Here is a 15,179-nt window from a genome sequence, read left to right as displayed (position 1 = left end):
AACTTTTATGAACTATAATTGTCCTGAAAAAGGAATTTATAATGGAAATACCATGACATTTAACTATGGTTCTGAGGCTGATTCAAAATGTATGTTTGTTTTTCTCAAGTTTATAGAATGAATATATTGTGCAAAATTTAGTGGACTTCTGTAAACGAAAACCTTAGAAAAAAGAGGGAAGGGTGAAACAACCCTCATCAGATAAAATTATCTATCCACTTTAAAATGAGTTGGCCTTCTAGTATGCCAGAAAGAAATACTAAGGCTCTGTCAGGCCACACATCCTAATCTGCTTAGAACAGAAATAGTCGAGAAATTCCTCACCATATTCAGCATATTTAATTGAACAAGTAGAACCAAAGCTGGAAGAATTTCTATGTATACATTTTATGTGGTGCTTTTATTGAGCCAAACACAAGAGGATGCACAGAGCTGAAATGGGAAATGGAGAAAGATTCCCTGCCCCTATATACCTTTTCTAATGATCTTTTACTTTCCCATTTCCCTCGTTCAGAGAACTCTCTCCTATTGACTGGCCTTCTCCCACCTCCTTCCCCAGTTCAGACATTTTTCTGCTGGTTTTCAGTTTTCTGTTACAGAGCTACAGGATTTAAGTGTATATCCATCTGCTAGTCAGAAATTTAACTAATAACCATATTGTTGTTTATCCAGAAATGGCAAAATGCTGACCTAAATGGGAAATTCAAGCTTCCAATGAAGAATGAGTTTATTCCTACTAACTTTGAAATTTTGCCACTAGAAAAGGATGCACCACAGTACCCTGCTCTTATCAAGGTAAGGATATGTATTACTTACATCAAATGGAAGTTATGTCAGCCAGCTAGCTTGTTGGAAGGTTAACTATTATTCCCTGATAAAAGCTTTAAAATTATCTAGATTAACCTGTCATATATAGCTTATTCATACAGATTTTTTTTTGAGCATTTGTTAGTAAGTCAGAAAGTAGAAAAGGTCATTCCGTTGAAGCTGTGCATGAAGAGAGCTTGCAATTGCAAGCAAAGACACCTGTCTGCTCCCTACCTTTCTGGTAGCAGCAAGCAAGGTTCCCCCCTCACACTTTCAGCAAAGTTCAACATTTCTGAGTACCAGAAAATAATTTCTCATCTATTTAGAGTCAAGAAATAGTTTTACTCTTTCAAGAGTGATGAGCTTTGCTGAGTTGGATGTAGGATGAACCATCTGCAACTCCGTCCCGTTGCTGCTGGATCACCTAATGAACGTAGCTTATCTAGCACACCTGGGAGTTCTCTATGACAGTGGTTCTAAACCAGGGATACATGTACCTCTGGGGGTACGTAGAGGTCTTCCAGGGGGTACATCAACTCATCTAAATATTTGCCTAGTTTTACAACAGGCCACATAAAAAGCGCTAGTGAAGTCAGTACAGATCAAATTTCATACAGACAATGACTTGTTTATATTGCTGTTGAACTATATACTGAAATGTAAGTATAAGATTTATATTCCAATCATTTTATAATTAAAAGATGAAAATGAGCAATTTTTCAGTAATGGTGTGCTGTGAGACTTTTTGGTTTTTTTTGTCTGATTTTGTAAGCAAGTAGTTTTTAAGTGAACTGTAGCTTGGGGGTACGCAAGACATATCAGACTCCTGAAAGGGCTACAGTAGTCTGTAAAGGTTGAGAGCTGCTGCTCTATGGTCTTCTCACTCTTGCTTTTCCAGAGATATTGAAAGCATGTATGCTGGCAGGACACCAAATCTAATAGATCTCTTCAGTCTCTAATTTCTGTGACATGAAACCACAGTAGATAATTCAGGAGATGAATATTTGTGCATCAGTGAGTAGCAGTAAAATATTGTAATCTACATTGATGTCTTTTGAATTTGAAGTGAACATCGACTTCCAATCAGGAAAGTATATCTATTCAGAGCAGCACTTAAAATGTGCTTAAGTTCCAGCTCGTTGGGACGTAAGCACATGCGTACATGCTGTCATGAACAGGGATGACTTAAGTCTGAGCGTAAGTGCTTTCCTGAATTAGAGTCATAGAGTTGAATAGGGATGGACATCAGGTTCAGTAAACAAGACTATATTCTGCTTTCAGAAAGCTATCTTCACAAGAACAAAGGCCAGACACTTTTTTAAATTAAAGCTTAAATTCTACAAAAACTTGAGAAGCTAGCAGCATACCAAAAGAAACCATTTGATATGAACCGGGTTAGTGCGTTACAGCTTTTGAAACTTGATTTGCTTCTTAAATGTTTTTGCTTAAAAAAAAAAAATTTTTTTTCAAAGCTTCTTGAACTGACACAATGGACACAGTAACTGCCATTTTACTATTCTGTTCCTATAAGCAGAGAATTTATTGTGAATTTTGCATAGTAGCAGTAATGTTACTAGAATGAGAATTTCTGTTACGATAGAAATAAGTTATGTGGAAAATTCAGCATTGCATTGTAAATGAGGGGTTGTGTATGAGGAGATGGGCAGTGAGGGAGAATGCTTAGTTTTTATATGTAAAAAGCATGTGAAAAGTAAATATATTTGTGTTAAATTTTATACACTATATCATTTGTGGTAGTGGCAAAGGTGATTGTCTATGTTATAAATTAAAAAGCCATGCAATAACATGTATTTATTGTGTATCTTTGATGGTCCCACTTGCACTCTGCTCACTAGTCCATCTCCTTCTTGGACTTACTGGCATTCCAAACCTATGAGCAGCGACAAACAGATGTTTAAAGAATGCCTCATCCCTACACAATCAGCCTGCCATAACAACGTTACCTCTTTCACCGTATATGGAAATTAAAATATATAAAGAGGGCAGGAGAGAAATAATAGCTCGGGTTAAAATATGAAGATTGTCTGTTTTACGTCACTTTGTTTGCAGTTCTTTTGAATTTTTTCCTCCACTGAGAATTTTAAACTAAAACTTTAGAGGACTGTCTTTTTTTAATCACTATATTTTCCTGTTTATAAATGGATGGATGGATATTTTTGTTTTCAGTATCATTATAAGAGTGTAATATGTGTTGATAATTTTATTAAGAGACTGGTAATTAAGAAATAATATACTTAGCCTGAAGTATTGGGGGTGAGATTGTCTGCAGGCCCAGTGCTAAGGGTGGAGGGAATGGGACAGCTATGGTGACTTTAAGCCATCTTTGTGTCCTCCTTCTCCTCAGCTGCTCTCTGGAGTAAGTTACAGCAGCTTCTCTACTCTGACCTATTAGCCACACATTACCCATAATATCCACAGTTCTGTATGATTCAGCCCTGTCCTGGCACATCCCTGCACTAGAGCTTGTAAAGTTTCTCAATGGCAGCTTTTTTGGCTTTCTTCCACAGTTCCTCTCCCAGCTAGACATGGAGTTTTTAGGGCTCATTTACACCATTATGGCCTTTATATCAGGTGTAAAGGAGCCCAATGAGGTGAGATTCTCACTCCAAGGCCGGAGGATTGTGTTCACCAGTTATGTATACATGTATTTAAGGAATAAATGTGAACTGAGAGTAGACGTGATAAAATGCAGTTTGTAATACAGCATAATATAAAGTCTTACGTTAAAAAAATTTAAACATTTTTTTTCTTGACACAGGACACCGCTATGAGCAAACTATGGTTCAAGCAAGATGACAAATTCTTCTTGCCAAAAGCTTGTCTCAACTTTGAGTTTTTCAGGTATGCAGTATATTAAGTATGTCACACTAATTGACTCCCAAAAATTTCTTATTCTTTACAGGAAATCTTCATTTTAAGTTGCAGAAACTTTCATGCATGCATTAACTCTTCAAAATGATCTAGAGTACTGGTTTATTCTGGTTTGGTAATATTAGACAATACAACACATCAGGAAACCTCATATATTATGCAATAGTTGAAGAAAGAAGCAGTTGGGGGTGTTCAGATAAATATTTATGAGAAGCTGGTAATAACATTAAATACTTAATCCAGTCTCAAAACAATATATATTAATCCTTTATTTGCTATACCTGAAACACATCTGACAACAGCTACTACTTACTACTACTTAAGATGTTATATTTTAAATTATGAATAAATTACAAGTTCAGTATTTGATGGTAGAACTTTACATATTAAATATTATGCTGATGTGGTTTTATATACTTTTTATATAATCACAAATCAGAGTAGGTTTTGTTTAGCTTCTATAATGCATACATAGATAAGATTTAAATATTATTCAAAGTTTTTATTTTTATGACTGTTATCAAGTCACTTTTAGATTTTGGGGGACACATCTTTGATAGCAACAGATATGGGGATCCCAAATGAAGATACATAACATCACATTGGCAGCATATACAGTAAAGTTAAATCAGGTCTTGTATTATTTTCTTCATGGGGAGTTGTACCATTTGAAAAAGTTGATAAAGGCAAGAAAGGCCAAGGCAAGAGATTTACTTCCAGTTGGAATTCTCTGAAAATAGTTCTGGGAATGTGGAAACGTGTCAATCTTTCGAGTGCTGTGGATCTTTCTTTTTGAACAGTCATTTTCAGCTCTTGGTTTTGAAGCAGCATTGACTGTTGAATGTCATTTGACAATGATTCCCATGCTGGGCCAGAGAGCGTCTAAATTATTTCAGAACCTCTCCTTGTTTTTCCTGATGGATCAGAGTGATGGTTTTTAAAAGATTAGAGTATGAGATTTTATAGTATCAGAGGGGTAGCCGTGTTAGTCTGGATCTGTAAAAGCAGCAAAGAATCCTGTGGCACCTTATCGACTAACAGACATGTTATAGTCATTCATGGGTTGAATGTTTGTAGTCACCATTAGGAGTGTGGTGTAGGTGCTATTGGCAGACCTTTAGGAGTTTCTTCAGTATCCTAACAAACATCCAGCATAAAAAAATTGCCATCCATATAATATAATCAAAATTAATAGATCATCATATAGAGCCATTCTGAGAAAATCTGTTGCATACACAACAGTGAAAAACAGCAACAGTGATCATGCTCCCTTCATTAGAAAATAGCAAATAATATGTGTAGAGGGCCTTGTGGTAGTTACCTTCCAAGTTCAGGCATATTGTATGAGGGCATGGGAATGAAGACTGAAAAAACTGTAGTACTTGCCTGTAGTGAAGATACTTTGAATATAAACAGTTATCAACGCACCCAGTCTGAGGAAACTTATTTCCTTTTCTAAATATTTAGGTGCAATAAATTACCAGTCTGTATCATACTTGGCTGTCTGACCAAGGTCAGGTTTCACTTACTACAAAGTTCCAAGTCATTAGAATGTTTGCTAATATGAGGGCCACTAGCCTGGCTAGACACTGCCTTTCTTTCTACCTCGCTTTTCAAGCTACAGGACAACCACTGAAAGTAGAAAACAGAGCAAACTAATTAATATCTATGTCTAAGAAAATGGTGGGAGGATAAAATAGTAATCTGTTGGGCTTGCCTATCTTATAAAAACAAGAATTAAAGGTAAGTAACTTTCCTTCTCCTCTTTCTCCATTTCTACCTGCTGCAATAGATTCCCACTGCAATATGTACATCTAAAACTGGGCACTTTGGAATGCAGAGAGACAGGTTTTATCTTCTACAGGTTTATGAAAGGCTGTGAAATAGCTTCCTAATGAACTGGGAGGGGCGCCATTTGCAACCCAGTGTGTAACAAATGAAAAAAAGTAATAAAAATATTCTAATGTTGAACAAGTGAAGAGATTTGCTTGGATGTATTCACAACAAACTGCGAACCTTTTGCCAGTTAAATTCATAGACTCTCCTGGTATGTTCTTTCTGAACAGCTAGAAGGACTTGAAATACCCTATTTAAAATGCCAGAATGATCCACCTTCCTCCTCTGAGGAGCAATGATCAGAGGTGAGGAGCCAGAGACGGGATCAAGGAGGTGTCCTGATTTTATATGGTCAATTCTGAGGAGATATGTGGCTTGGTGAGATTAACCACCATCATCTCCAACAGAAGTGGAAACTAGATTTGTCTGTGTTAATATTTGACAATGAGGTTACATTGAACATTTGTCTCTCTTGAGCTTGGCCAGGACTGCTGTCACAAGAAGTAATGTGGGACATCAATCTTTCTCCATGGGAAGATGAAAGCATCCAAGGGTTTTCCGGTCTTTGTTCTTTCTCTTGAGCAGAATACTGACATTTTTGTGATCAGAGGTATAGTGAAGAGGCTTACTTCAGAGGTCTGCCTTCCTTGCAAAAGATTTGAGCCACCATAACCTGTTCCCGAATGAATTTATTTTGAATCAGTGGAGTTCAGTGGAAACTATTGAAAAATAGTCTCCCTCATTACATCAGACCCCACTATACCCCCAAAAAGTCATCTGGAATATAACCTTTGATCCTTTAGGAGGATTTCTACTGCCTGCAGCTCTGAGCAGCCAGGATCCCTGGAGCACTTTTTGGCTGAATGATGCTAACAGCACCTTTTGTGTTGATGAAATTAAAACTAAGAAAATGAGGATAGTCAATCATTCCCTCTCATCCCCAAAATTTTCAGCATGGACCAAGGATATGGAACTCTGTGAAGCTTCGATGGGTTGAAGACTCTGGAAACCCTGGGATGCAGGCATCATGTGAAACTTGTATTAAAGGCCTCTGGCCGCAGGCCTTGTCAGACACTCCATAGGGTGTTATCTAGAAAATGATTTAGAAATTTTGACAATCAGTCATTTTTAAAAAGAGAAGTAAAATAATGGTTTAATAAGGAAGTTTTCCAACCTTTTGTTTAACGTGGCTGTAGAGTCATTCACATTGGCAGGGAAACCAGGAGACCTACATTTTAGATTTCCCAGGGTTTAGGCAGATGGCTATTAAAATTCGGTGCTGTTGTTTGTTTATTTTTTCAATGGGCATAGTCTATTTTGGAATTTTGTTTATTTGGAAACATATTGGCATGCATCACTGAACAACAGAGTGCTTTACATTTATAAAAATAATGAATTATAAAATAGCCAAATGCTAGCATTTTAGCTTCAAGGCCAGTGATGCAACTGTCTGCTCCATTTGACCGGAGGGAGGGGTTTGAGGAGGAAACTAAGCTGGGACTTTCAAAGAAGCTTAAGAGAGTTAGGTGACTAGTTCCTGTTGACTTTCAGCAGAAGTTGAGTGTCTGACTCACTTAGGCTTCTTTGAAAATCCCAGTGCTGATCCCCAGTCCTCTTATTAAACTCAGCCAGAAAGCTTTCAAAGGCCTGAACAGATAAGTCTTAAACTGGTGACCTAAAGTGTCGTAAAGTTTAGCACTGGTAGACCACTGGAGAGAGCAGGTTCAAAAGGCCTGGGTCCTTCACTGAGAATTCCCTGCCATCAATGGAAAGACAGACATAGGAAGGGGAGTTTTCTTTGATCTCACAGCATTTAAATTTTTAAATCATTTCTAGCACCTTGAATTTCATGTATAGAGTACTGTTTGTGTTTAGAGGGCCTTGCCTCACTCTGTTGTGCACTAGCTGAAGTTTCTGGGCATTTTGTATGTATAGGGCTTAATAATGTGTTTTTAAAATAATCCAGTCTGCAGGTTATAAAAGTGTGAATCACTGTGGCTAGGTCAGCATCACAAAGGAACTGTCAGTTTTCCAGGCTAAGCATCCATGGAAATAAGGCACTGTTTGCAAAAGTTGTGACTTGAGGAGCAGCAGTGGCTTCAGTTGGAACTCCTAGATCAGGGGTAGGGAACCTATGGCATGTGTGCCAAAGGTGGCACACGAGCTGATTTTCAATGGCACTCACACTTACCGGGTCCTGGCCACCAGTCTGGGGGGCTCTGCATTTTAATTTAATTTTAAATTAATCTTCTTAAACATTTTAAAAACCTTATTTACTTTACATACAACAATAGTTTAGTTATATAATATAGACTTATAGAAAGAGACCTAAAAATGTTAAAATGTATTACTGGCATGCGAAACCTTAAATCAGTGTGAATAAATGAAGACTGGGCACACCACTTCTGAAAGGTCGACCCCTGTCCTAGATTGTGAAATGTACTGGCAAAGATTGTACATACACCTCCAAAAGAAGGTGTGTATCCCATTTTTTGCCATTTCTCAAAGCCACTTCTTCCTATCTATGAGCATCCTTTCTAATTTATCTGGATTAAGCATAAACCACTTTTCTCCTATCTACTTCCCTGTCTATCAGGTACTAGAATAGAAACAGATATGCCTGGGTTTAACCCCCCCCCCAAAAAATGTTGATCTATGTGGCATAACGTATCTATGGAAGTACAGGCCAGAATGTCTCACTGCTGCCCCCAGCAGTTATACATACATATTGGAGTCCTGCTTAATGCACAAGGAAAGAATAATAAATATTCATTGCCACATTTTGGGATCTAAGAGGAGAAACAAACCTTATAAGAAGAGCCTTTCCATCTCTGCCAATAAGACTCCATAGGCAAGTCAGAAGCCTTGTGGTTAATGCTATTGAATGACTGCTGGTAGAGCTTAAAAATCAGCAAGGACACTATCTGTATCGTTGCTAGAAGGAAGTCAACAACCATGCACAAAAATATTGGACTTGTACTAAACTCATGTCTGAAAGCTGGCTGGTAAGAGCAGGATATCATCCGTGAGATCAACATGTGACTGAGTTGCTACAACAACACTTTTTCAACAATCATTTGTTTAAAAAGGATAGATTAGAAATTAGCACTAGCTGGTGAGGTTGGTAGCCTCTTAAAAAAAGCTTCTTAAGCAATGCCCTTACTATCACCATTTTAAGGATGGCTTACATTCTGTTTTCACAAAGTGAATTAACAGTCCTAGTCCCAAATGCCCCTATTGGTCTTCACCAGCTAAATAAATTGCAAGAGTTCTAGTTACTCTAGATACTGAAAATAGCCCAGAATAAGAAGTCTTGGTTCTGGTATTACTCTTGAGAAGAATTCAGTCCATTTGGGGTGGCGTAATCTAGGAGTCTAAATGGTTGGCTGGTTTATTACCTTGACTTCAGAATTTTATCCTGGGAGATGCATAAGTGGACATTATTCAAATTAATCAGTTGTTGGGATGTTCCTTAGATAGATAGAGGGAAATGCAAATAACAGCCCTATCCTACCTCGACTCATTTTAGCCTCATGCTAAGTATTCAGGAAAGGGCCAGTCAAAACAGAGCCTGTAGCATTGTAGTGGGTTGGCAACTTTCATTGATTTGGAAATCTGACTCTGAAGGGCCACTCAATTTCTGTAACAGGAAACATATACTTTTAGTTCCTCTTGTCATCCCATTCCCTATCTTTAGGGGGTTGGAGGAGAGAGAGAGATCCAGGTTTTGTTAAAAAAAAAATTAGGAACTTTAATGTGTAAAAAGCATTTGCAGTTCATCTTTAAGTGTTGCCACAAATGTGTGTTGGAACTGGGACTTGTCTTCATGTATATGGTGAACACTAACATGTATTTGGTAATCAGTACTTCAGCAAGGAATTATTTCCTGTACTACTTATTATGTCTGTGACATTCTATTATAAATGTATGTACATGCATATAATGCTATTAAAATAAATATCTGACCAAAATAGAAATGACTTATTCAGAGTATTGACTTAGCTTGTGGTGCTCTAATAAAAATACCAATATTTAACAGTTATCAATATTGTTGAAACATGGCTTGAGTCTTTGAGTTGCCTTTCTCTTTTAAGAGATGTGTGTAGCTACTGTATGAGATTAGATAATACTAAGAAAACACTGGAACTTGTACAGTTGGTTTTCATTAAAAAGACACCATTTATCTCCTACTGTTACTATACCATGGAATGGGAGATGCTGCAGTTATTTCCTGCTCTGAGTATACGAAATCCTGCGGTGCCTTGCATACAATGGTTTTGGTAACTGTTCATCTTTATACATAACAACTATTGTATTTTCTGATCGCATGAAAGAATTAATTTGCTTGATGTTTAGTAATTGGATTAATCTAAGTTATTTATGTTTAATACTTAGAGTTTATTAAGTTAATTATGCACTTGATGAGCTCCGACTTCAGCAGCAGAGTTAATATAGCATGATATGATTTACCAGTTTAAAAAGAACAGGAATTTAAATTAAAGTCCTGAATGTATATTTATAATGGGGCAACACTGAAACCTTATGAAAAATCAACCGTTATTTTTGGTTATCTGTGTGTTTTTTGTTTTGAAATCGTAATACTGCATAAGGGGACCCAACAGCATAGCATTTAAATATTAAATTTTCTTGAGCTCAAATTTAGAGGGCCAAAAAGACCTGGGAAATAATTAAACTGGATATTTTACTTTCAACATTTTCTTCCAGCCCATTTGCTTGCGTGGATCCCTTACATTGTAACATGGCCTATTTGTACCTTGAACTACTCAGAGACTCCCTCAACGAGTATACATATGCAGCAGGACTAGCTGGCTTGTACTATGTCCTCCAAAATACCGTCTATGGGATGTATGTAAGTACCCAAATCAAGGAAAATCTTAGAGCCTTTAATCTACTTCCACTCATAAAGATTTTTATATTGATTTGATGGAAGCATTTTTTATTTAAAAAATGGCTTTTTTTCCATTGATGGTCTATGATTTTATTTTTACTCCTTTTAAAATCTTGATAGCTAACCATACTTTCTCATAATTTGAATGTTAAGTTGAATCTTGTTTTAAGTGTTCAACAATATTTCCATTTATACTAAGCAAATTTATTCCTTTCTTTTACACTATTCATCAGATTAGCTAGCTGTAAAATTTGCTGCTCCTCCAAAAAAGGAAAAAAAAGTGATTCTGCTCCTAATTCTGAGTTTCAATTTAGTTTCATTCTGTGTCAGATAGCTATTGAAAGACTTTCTGACAAAGAAAAAAAAATCTTCACGTTGCTGCTAAATAAGTGGTTCACTTCAACTTTTTCTAAGAGATACTAATAATGAGGCTGCATATACATACTCTTCAGTCGTGTTTCTTCATCCATTGCTATGTCACTGCTTGAGGTATCAAAGCATTTCTTTTGTTTTTCTTTGTTAGTCGCTATATTTTTGCTGCTCCTCTCCATTGCAACATGACATACCTGTTTATCAGTTATTGAAGGATGATTTAAAAGAGTATACATATGCAGCATGTCTCTCAGGTTTGATCTATGGCATTGCATCAGGAATGAATGCAATTCTTGTAAGTAAGAAAAAAAAAACACAGGAAGAAGTGGCGACAGCTTGAGAGTTAAGTTGAGTTTGAGGAAAACATTGACTTTAGCATTTCTAAACAAGATGGTTAATGGTTTTTTCCTTGCATCTATCTCATGATGATTAAAAACCACAGTGTTTTAATCATTTAGTGAACAGTTTGGTTAATTAGTGAATGTGTGCACGCTGCAACTGTGTGCGTTCTAATTCACATTTTTTAACTGCTTACACAGTAACCTTGAAAGCGTGATGGTGTGTTTATATATAAAATGGATTAATTCTGAACTTTCAAAATAAAAAGCATTTTGTGTTGTGTGAATATTAACCCTCTAGATTTCCTGTATACTTAGTTCCTCTAATTCATCAGCAGTGAGTTATGAATCCATTTCTGCATGTTTGTATCAGACTAATAAATTTTAGTGAATTTCCTTTGGAGTTGATTTTTGTCAACCATTTTAAAATCCAAAACTATGGCAATTTTTAGCAATAAATATTGATCTTATGATGTATTGTCACTTCTTTAGGCTTTCCTAACATATTTCTGATAAGTTATCAAAACCTAGTTTGCAGTTGTGTTACAGGCCTTTTATTAATAATTTTTATGTAACACACCATCACATTCCTATAGAACACAGTGCTACTTCACATACAAGCTTAGTGGGACAGTGTGCTGTATATTGCCTTTGAATTTTCTGTGCTCAAAGGCTTGTAACATCTTTTTCGTCGTGACTTTTTTAAACTCCACAAAATCCTGTTTCCAGTGGTTCCACGTAATTGGCTGAAAACGTATACGTATTTTTATTCTGAAAGCTTGCTAACATTTTCAAGTTCAGTGGTCAGAGTTAATTCTAAAAGAAATTATGCTCATTTATTATCAGATTTTTAGTTTTTTATTAGCAGTTAAATTAGTTCATATTTTGGAAACTTATTTTAAAATTATGGGAAGATTCCAGTTTCATGCTGTAAAATGATAGTACTCTGAATTGGTATCTGAAACCCTTTGTCTATATATCTATATTTTTACAGTGTAGAAGATATGTGAGAGGTATTCTGCAATTCTGTAGTACATGCTGTACATTCAACATGCTTTTATAATGTTAATATCCTAAAGAAGGATGAATGTTATACTAAACCCAGAGTGTTGTGTGATAGACATACATTTCTATAGCACACGTTATTGTAGTATCTAAGTGCTCAAACTGTTTATGTTCAACTCAAGTATATTATTTTATTATGACTATATGTATCAACCTTTGTCATAAAATGCATTTTTGATATCTACTTCAAAATCATATGGTAGATTATTCAATATTTTAATAATAGTGATGAAAAAACCCTCTCTACTATATAGGATGAAATCTTCTTTCTGGAGCTTCCAATCATAACTATAATATTTTATTCCTTCCTTGGAAAGATTGTCATTGCATCCTGGAAGATTCATAGGAGGCACAAAGGAGAGAGAAGGGAATATAGAGGCAAAATCTACTGGACATTTTAGATGTCTGTATATTAATGCAAGTAGTATGAAGAACAGGAAGAACTAGAAATATTAGTGAATAATCACAATCATGACATAATTAGCATCACAGAAACTTGATGGGATAATTCACATGACTGGAATATTAGTATAGAAGGGTACAGCTTGTTCATGAGGGACAGGCAGGGAGAAAGGAAGAAGTTATTGTCTTGTGTATATATCTTTGATATACACTAGCACTGAGATCGAGATAAAAGTGGGAGATAGACCTGTTGAAAGTCTCTGAGTAAAGATAAAAGGGGTAAAAAATAAGGGTGATGTCATGGTAGGGGCCTACAATTGACCACTTAACCAGGAAGAAGAGATGAACGATTTTTTTTTTTAAAACAACTAACAAAATCATTCAAAGCACAGGACTTGATGGTGATGGGGGACATCAACTACCCAGACCCCTGTTTGGGAAAATAATACAGCAGGGCACAGATTATCCAACAAGTTCTTGGAATTGCATTGGAGACAACTTTTTATTACAGAAGATAGAGAAAGCAACTGGGGAGAGGCTGTTTTAGATTGTATTTTGATAAATAAGGAGGAACTTGCTGATAATTTGAAGGTGAAAGGCAGTTGGATGAAAGTGATCATGAAATAATAGAGTTCATGGTAGGAGAGAAGAAAGGGCAATAAAAGCCAGTGGACTTCAAGAAGGCAGACTTTTGCAAACCCAGAGACTTGGTAGGTAAGATCCCATGGGAAGCAAGTCTAAGGGGCAAAAAGAGTTGGCAGTTTTTAAAGAGACATTGTTAAGGGCACAAGAGCAAACCATTCCAATGCATAGGAAAGATAGGAAGTATGATAAGAGAGCACCCTGGCATAACCAGAAGATCTTCAATGACCTGAAACTCACAAAGAGTCATATCAAAAGTGGAAAATAGATCAAATTATGAAAGATGAATATTAAAAAAATTAAAACCCACCAGAGGCCTGTAGGGACAAAATTAGAAAGGCCAAGTCATAAAACGAGATTAAACTAGCTATTGGACATAAAGGATAACAAAAAACATTTTACAAATATATTAGAAGCAAGACAAAGATCAAGGACAGGGTTGTCCCCTTACTAATTGAGTGGGGGAGGCAATAAGAGAAAACACAGTGAAGGCTGAAGTGATAAATGCCGTTTTTTTGGGGGAGGGGGGGTTTAAAATTTTCATCAAAAGGTTAGCAGTGATTGGATGACTAACATCACGGTAGGCTCTGAGGCTAAAATAGGAAAGAAATAAAAAGTTAAGAATCATTTAGACAATTTAGATGTCTTCAAGTTGGCAGGGTCTGGCTAAATACATCCTAGAACACTTAAGGAAATGGCCGAAGAGATCTCTGAGCCATTAGTGATTATCTTTCAGAATTTGTGGTGGATAGGAGAGATCCCAGAGGACTGGAAAAGGGCAAATATAGAATTTATCTATGAAAAGGAGATTAAGGACAACCCAGGGAATTATAGACCAGTCATGTTAACTTCAGTACCCAGAAGGATAATGGAGCAAATAATCAGTTTGTGAGCACCTAGAAAATAATAAAGTGATAAGTAATAGCATGGATTTTTCGACATATCATATTAAACCAACCTAATATCCTTCTTTGAGAGGGTAACAAACCTTGTGGATAGAGGAGGAAGCAGTAGATGTGATATATCTTGACTTTAGTAAGGCTTTTGATACTGTTTCATATGACGTTGCAGCAAGAGAGATTTAGGTTAGACATTTGGAAAAACTGTCTCACCATAAGGTAGCTAAGGACTCTAACAAATTACCTAAGGTCATGTTTGTCAAAGTTTGGGTACTGGATCGTGGCATGTAAGGCACTGGGTCACTTTCCTTAGTAGCTAAGGACCCTTGCAGCTCTGGTCAGCCCTGTCAACCGGGACATTAAAAGTCTCGTCAGTGGTGCTGCCCAGCTAAAGCAGGCTAGTGCCTACCTGTTCGGACACCGCGCTGTGCCCTGGAAGCAGCCAGCAGTGGGTCCGGCTTCTAGGCAGGGTGGCCACGGGGCTCCATGTGCTGCCCCTGCCCTAAGCACCAGCTCCGCACTCTGCTGGGCAGGGTGGGCGGCAGTGCCTGCGGGTGAGAGACCCCTCCGACACCCTGAACCCCTCATTTCCAGCCCCACCCTGCAGCCCTCACCCCTGCACCCCAACCCTCTGCCCCAGCCCTGAGCCCCTCCCACACCCCAAGTCACTCATCCCCAGCTCTGTTGTGTCACAGGCATCAACAGTTTTCTTCAACTGGGTCCCCAGAAAAAAAGGTTTGAAAACCAGTGAGCTAGGGAGTTTGTGGAATCTCCATCCTTGGAGGTATTTAAGAATAAGTTAGAGAAAACTTATCAGGGATGGTCTAGAACAGAGGTGGGCAAACTAAGGCCGGATCCAGCTCATGGGCCAATCAGGGCTTTGGATCTGGCCTACAGAATTGCCATTCCCGTGGCGCCACGGGCCTACCACCGCTGCTGGAAGTGGTTGGCAGGGCTGGCTCCAGGAATCAATGAAGGAAACAGGTGCTTGGGGCGGCACGTCTGGGTCTTTGGTGG

The 15,179-nt window shown here is 37.4% G+C and overlaps 1 pseudogene; it reads left to right on the top strand.

Moving 5' to 3' along the window:
• The first annotated feature begins 672 nt into the window (after window positions 1-672).
• The window catches only part of LOC127042115 (insulin-degrading enzyme-like), a 48,600-nt pseudogene continuing 34,093 nt past the window's right edge, over window positions 673-15,179 (top strand).

The sequence above is a fragment of the Gopherus flavomarginatus genome, unplaced genomic scaffold (assembly GCF_025201925.1).
Source record: "Gopherus flavomarginatus isolate rGopFla2 unplaced genomic scaffold, rGopFla2.mat.asm mat_scaffold_267_arrow_ctg1, whole genome shotgun sequence".
Lineage (NCBI taxonomy): Eukaryota > Metazoa > Chordata > Testudines > Testudinidae > Gopherus > Gopherus flavomarginatus.
This window is presented reverse-complemented; position numbering and strand designations above follow the sequence as displayed.